Below are 6,429 nucleotides of genomic sequence, written 5' to 3' on the forward strand. Positions count from 1 at the left end.
AAATTTTCACCCTTTGCCGGGCGGTTAAATCCTGCTTTGTTGCACCCCAGCAGTCTGAAACCTCAGTGACGGGTTACCCCAGCGTTTTCACTATAACCACCGCAGCTCCCCAACAGGTCCCTGTCCTTCTTGTGCTGAGAACTCCGGAGCTGGACCCAGCACTGCAGGGGACTGTTGGAGCGCCGGAACTCCTGGAAGCTCGTGGTGGGGATCTCAATTACTGGTGTTTCAAGGAAGAGGCATCCTGACTCGCCAGTGCCGTGGGGAGCCCAGGCCAGAGCCGCGGGAGACAGCGGGCGGAGGATGCTGCCCTGCAGCAGGGCTTTAAAACGAGGTGCTCTTCCAGGAGGAAAGACGGGCACTGCCTGCATCCAAGGGAAGAAGGAAGCCCACTGGCTCCTCATGCTCCCGCCATGACACACAAGAGTGTGATCCCACTGTTGCCATGGTTATCTCTCCAAAATTATTGGCGAGCTAAGCAATTAGGCTACCACAATGCATCTAATTGCTTGTACATTTTCCAGCATGCTCCCCCCGCTTTCCCAGTGGGGATTTCCCCCGGCAGTGCCGAGGCACAGCCGATTCCCCGCGTCCTGCCCCTGAGCCACCGCCAGCTCTTGACAACCACCTCCCCTCGAGGAGCCTCCCAGGATAAATTGCTTAACTCCAGGTGACAGATGCTGCAATAAACCTGCTCCTAATTAGCTGATATCAGAACCTGCTCATTCATAAAATGTTGATATTACCAGCAGGACAAATGTGCTTCCTTTAATCACAATGTATTATATCATGGGCTCAGAGCCAGCTTTTAATAGCCGCAGACTGGGGCAACACTTGATATTGCTGGTGAAATCCTTCCAGCTGCACCTGAGGATGCTCAGAGTTATGCCGGCAGCCCCGCAGCGATGATACCTCTGCTGTGTAAGGGGCAAAGCAAGGGTGAAATCCCACACCCCACCACGACCTCTGCACACCCCAAAATCAGGGATGGAGGTAGCACCTTCCCACCTGCCAAGAATTTTATCTCCAGCACTGCAAACAGCCGTGCTGCAAAAACCCCACCACTCCGGAGCTCGGCGGTGGGTACCCAGAGGGTTAACACAGCCTGAACAGCTCTTCCCAGGCTGGCAGGAAGAGATTTGAAGTGGAGCAAGGGGAGGATGTGAAAAGAGTTGGAGTTTCCACCATCCCACATCAAGCAGGAGAGAAGAGAAAAGAAGATCTTTTCTTAAAGCCTCATTTCATTGTGATTTTAATGAGCATTTCAGGTCAATTCTCTGTCTGCCTTTGAGCTGTCTCTCTGGCTGTACAGTTGTTAAGGTACAAAATATTCCAGTCATCTAATTTGACATGAATTTCAGGATTTTTACATATTTCTTTAAAGATGACTTTCATGATCACAGTTTAGCATCCATTTCAAATGGATGGGACTTCTGTGACTTCTGGCTGGTTTTGCTGCCAGCACAATACCTCCAGATTTCACTCTGGCACATTAAAAAGGCTCGAGACACCACATAAAATACAAGCTATTACTAGTGAAGGCACCTATCCAGGTCATCAAGTTATTAAAAATAAAATTATTCTAAAAATATTTAACACTTAAATTCCCAGTCTATTAGAAAACCTCTGTGCAGTTACCTCCCCTCTCAAATCTCCCTCCCGTGGAGGGTGGGGGCACCTGGACAAGAGTTACCCCCGCAAATGTTGGGTTTTGAAAGGAAATGTGAATTTATCTGCTTGAGCTTCTTCCATTCATGGTAATGGGGAAAAAAAAATAAAATGTAAGATCTGAGGCATGTTTATGGGCAGAAAAGGAGGATTTGGGGTGCGTTGGTTTGAGGGTAGGGTTCGACTGGTAATTCCTCCAGTAGATGGTGAAAGGGATGCAGCTGGGTACTGGGATGTGCTGGGAAGACCAGGAAAAGCAAGAGCAGCGCTGCCTTGGGGAATAATTCATGGATGCCCAGGAGAAATGGGGCTGGTGGTCCCTTGCACAGCTGCCACGCCCTGCCCTGCCCGGCCCAACCAGGGATGCTCTGGCTGTGTTTCGGGCCCAGGTTTGCCTCACTGAGGGGCTCCCCTGCCTCATTGCTTCCAGCCCCATGGATTAACACATCTCCAAGAGCAAAAGCTCTGGGATGTAAAAGAAAAGCCAGGTGACAGTGACACATTTCTTCTGGTCGGCGGCTCCGCGGTGCCAATCTTCTCTGTTAGCAGGATAATGAGGGTAATGGCCGCGCTCCTCGACAGGGCTGGCACCAATTACCAGCTGGCTCTTTCAGTCTGCAGCAGTTATTGTTGGTGCTGTTATTGCTCGCAAGCATTTGCATGTGTCCTTTGCCAGACCACGTGAAGGAGAAGTCATTTGGGACAAGACAAAGGGTGCACCATGGTTAAAGAAAAGCTCCAAATCCCTGCAGCCAGTTCCACCTGACTGCTTCATCTGGGGTCTTAGGAGCCTGAATATGGATAATGGCCAAATAAAAGTTATTACAGTTCTATGTTGGCTTTGTGGAAAAAAGAAATCACCTCTGTGAGCAAATCCAAGGGTCGGCTAACGGACTGATGGAAGGCACGGCACCCCGTACGGTTTTCAGGCCGAGAAGCAGTGTTATAGAAGCCTTCCTCGCCAATGGTGAAGGATGACCTGTCCTGTCAGGTCTGGCCTGGCCTGTCACCACTGGGCTTCATGCTGGGACGTGGGACATGTCCAGCCTGCACCAGGCTTTGCAGAGGCAGCGGCATACGGATGGACTGGGCCGTCCGACACCGCTCACTTTCAGAGATGTCTTGTCTTGAAAATCCGTTAAATGTCAGCCAAGGGAAATGCAAAGGAAGCAGATTAACGTATCTACTGATGCTCCTAAAAGACGTGACGCAGAGGCGTGAGAAAAGAGGTGTAGTGCCCACTATTTTGACAGGCACCCCAGATTCAGCAGCACTGACACTGGAGAGGGTGGAAATGATGGGGCTGAGGCAGGACACGGCAGCTGGTTCTTCAACATCCCTTGTCTTCAGCCATCACACAGCGAGAGGTGATGCCCGGCAATGCAAACCCGGCGCCCAGGAGGCAGTGTGGGGAGTGACGAGAAAACCATTGGTTTTCCTTCCTGGCGACATTCACTTCGCAGTGTCAGGATGAAATATGAAGGCGCAGCAGGCACAGGCTTTGCCTTCTCCTTTCCTGAGGCAGGATCTGGATTTCACCTCCACAAAGCATTGGAATTTATTGCTAAATGTTAAAACTATTACACATTTCCATTAAAAATAACAACAACCTGGTATTTTCATTTCTAGCCAACATAACCCAGCTGGGTTGGCACCAGGAGTTTTGCCTTCCAGATGTGATGCTTTCTCCCCTGGCCACCCAGCGTCTCTCCTGGTGACGCCGTGTATGTGGACAGACACACAGCTGGATGCTCCGGGGGGAGCAGCACAGCCCAGCCAGCCCCGTGCCCCTGGGTTTGGGGGATAAAGCCCCCAGTGGGTGCCCCAGGTGCTTCAGAAGGCACATTGCTACCTGCCACCTTGGCTTGTGCACAATTAGAAGGGATTTAAAAGTGATCTGGTTTCCCAAACAAAAACCTGTTTCTAATTAGAGGTAAATGTGTATCTTAGTAATGCTGAATTTTAAGCACCGTTTTCAAATGTTTATTGATTAATCATTATTATGGGAAAACACGAGCTCCCATATAGAAATCTTTTGACAGGAGCTGTCCGTCAAAAATAATGATCCTTTCAAAACTCATGAATAAATAATAATGCAAATCTATTTTACGCAAAACACATACTGCTTTCCATCCCAGTCACTGGAATGAAATACAGTTATTTAAAATAATGACTCTATGATGCTTCGATAACGAGCTATTACGCATGTAATACAGATGACATTTTTCCTGGCCTCTGGATTATTACTTTTTCAAATTAAATCATCACGTTCCTTCGGATTCTCCTATCCGAAATGCCTCGCCCACGACTTTTTTTCTAGTAGGTTAAAGAGAAGATGAATTAATTTGCCACGGAGTCATATCACAACGGCCATGGTAATATCGAGCTTCATTAGCATTCACCTTGTTCTTTTGGGGACCGGTGGGGACGCGTGCCCCAAGCGCACTTGGCACTTGGGGCATGCGTCTCCATCGGTCCCCCAAAAGCATTGTGCCGGTCTTTAGACAATTTAAAATTCTGTTTTGAGGGCTGAATTTAATGCTTGCTGGTCTGTACCTCTGAAGCAGCAGCAGAAGATGGAGCTGGTAACACCATGGCTGGAGGTTCCTCCTGTTTCCCAAGTGCATCATCCTGGAGCCCTCCAGCTGCCGGGGTCCTGACACCTCTCCCAGGGCTGTTTGTGACACTCCTGCCCAGGGGAAGGGACACGAAGTGTTCTTCCTCTGAAATCGCCATCAGTGAGGATAACTCCAGGTTTTCTCCGGTCCTCCCATCATCTTGGTGGGTTGGCTCAACGCTTTGGTGTATGGCAGAGGAGGCAGCACAGGATGGGTATGAAGAGCAGTGGTTCGCCCTTGCTTATGGACCGAAAAAAAAAAAGCCATCAAGCCACAATTAGAACAAAAATTGAGAAAAAAACCAAGAAAAAATGGCATTTTATAGATGATGTCATGAGTTGAACATGTTACTATCCTGAGGTGGGTATTTAAAAGTGGTGCAGCAGCTGATCCAGCACCCCTCGGTGACCAGGAAAAGGGCTGCACGGAATGAATGGCAAGGGAGAGGTGTGGAGGGGTGGGCCCCAGGGTAAGAACAGCCTCGCCCCCCCATCTCAGCCCTCTGCCATCCCCACGGCTCTGCGCTCTCGCCCGGCTCTGCAGATGATGCTATTGCTTGGTGAGGTGCCCATGTCCATCGCAGCCCTCAAACTGGACGTGAACTGGGAGCAGCTGCCCAGTGTGGGAGGCTCATTTCCCTGGCAGCAAGTTCCCATGAGCTAATAAATATGAGATCCACACTTAGGGGTGGGAGACACACGCAGCGGGACAGGGAGGGGAAGAAGTTTTAATAAAGGTGGGTCCATATGTATTTTTCTCATATTTTCAGTTGGGGTTAGAAAAATGGAAATGGGCCTCTTTGCTGCTCCCGCTGCTCTAATATTAAAGGTAATGTCCCCAGATTTCTCTTCCACCAGAGTAATTTGGAATAATGTGAAATATATTTGCGGAGATGACTGTTAACATCTGCAATTCTTCTCCCGGCTTTCAAGTGAGCAGTAAGTGTACCTGATGTCAGGCGAAGAAATCACATCTGAAAGAGCAGCAGTAAGGCCATTTGGAAAAGAGCTCAGGAAAACAATTTGTGTAGACTATTTCTTTCTATTTTCCCCCCCCTCCCAATTTTTCAATAGGAGCCTGTTCCAAGGTGTTATTACACGAAATCCGCACACGGGCTTCAACCACAAGAAATTCTCCCAGGGGAAATGGGGCAAGGCTGTGATCAAGGAATCCACTGCAGACCAGGAGGAGGCTGCTGGCAGAGTTATCAAGGGTGTTTTTCTTGGTGGTTTTTTGTTTTGGTTTTGGTTTTTTTTTTTTTGCTGTCTGATACTTGTTCGTGGCTGGATGACAGCAGGGCAGCACCTCCTCCCATCCCACGTGCGCCTGTTGTCCCCAGCAGCATGGCACAACACGAAGCTGAAGCCCCAGTTCCTATCTCCACCTCCAAATACCCGTGAAAGACGCTCGGTTTAAATATTCTGAGAAGATGGAGGAAGATGCAGGAAGAAGGTTTAGGGCTGGAGAGATTTGCAATTAAAAAAGGGTGAAAAAAAAGAGTGAAAAAGCCAACAGAGATGTTCTGTGACCAGACCACGGCTTATTTTTCAGATCTCTGCTCATTAAAGCGTGATTCTGTATGTAAGTATGTGGTTAAACTTTGCTCTCAGCTCCCTCTTGCCAAAATAACAACCTTTCAAGCGGAGAGAGGGAATCCTCTGAAGGGAAAATCAAAGGCAGGTCCCTGGTGCGCACAGTGCCGGCAGGCACAGCTGCAGGAGCCCCTGGGAGCGCAGACCCCCTCCTCGTGCCCCGGGGGGCTCTTCCCCAGGTGAAGGCTCCGGAGAGGGAAGGGGGTGCTGAGACACCAGCCCCTCCGTGGGCTGGAGAGAGCCTGGGGAGCGGATGGATGTTGTGATGGGGGAGTCGGAAGGAGCCCCCTCATACCACCCTGAGCATCTCTGTGAGGCCCCCGTGCCTCCTCCTCCACCTCCTCCTCCTCCTTCTCTCTTTTCCCTTTCCCTTTCCCTTTCCCTTTCCCTTTCCCTTTCCCTTTCCCTTTCCCTTCCCTTTCCCTTTCCTTCTGTTTTTTCTTTTCCTTTTTTATTTTTCGTTTTCTTTTCCATTTTCTTTTTCTTTTTCTTTTCCATTTTCTTTTCCATTTTCTTTTTCTTTTTTCTTTTTCTTTTTTCTTTTTCTTTTT

This window comes from Buceros rhinoceros, unplaced genomic scaffold, assembly GCF_000710305.1.
Source record: "Buceros rhinoceros silvestris isolate BGI_N320 unplaced genomic scaffold, ASM71030v1 scaffold6831, whole genome shotgun sequence".
In the NCBI taxonomy this organism is placed as follows: domain Eukaryota; kingdom Metazoa; phylum Chordata; class Aves; order Bucerotiformes; family Bucerotidae; genus Buceros; species Buceros rhinoceros.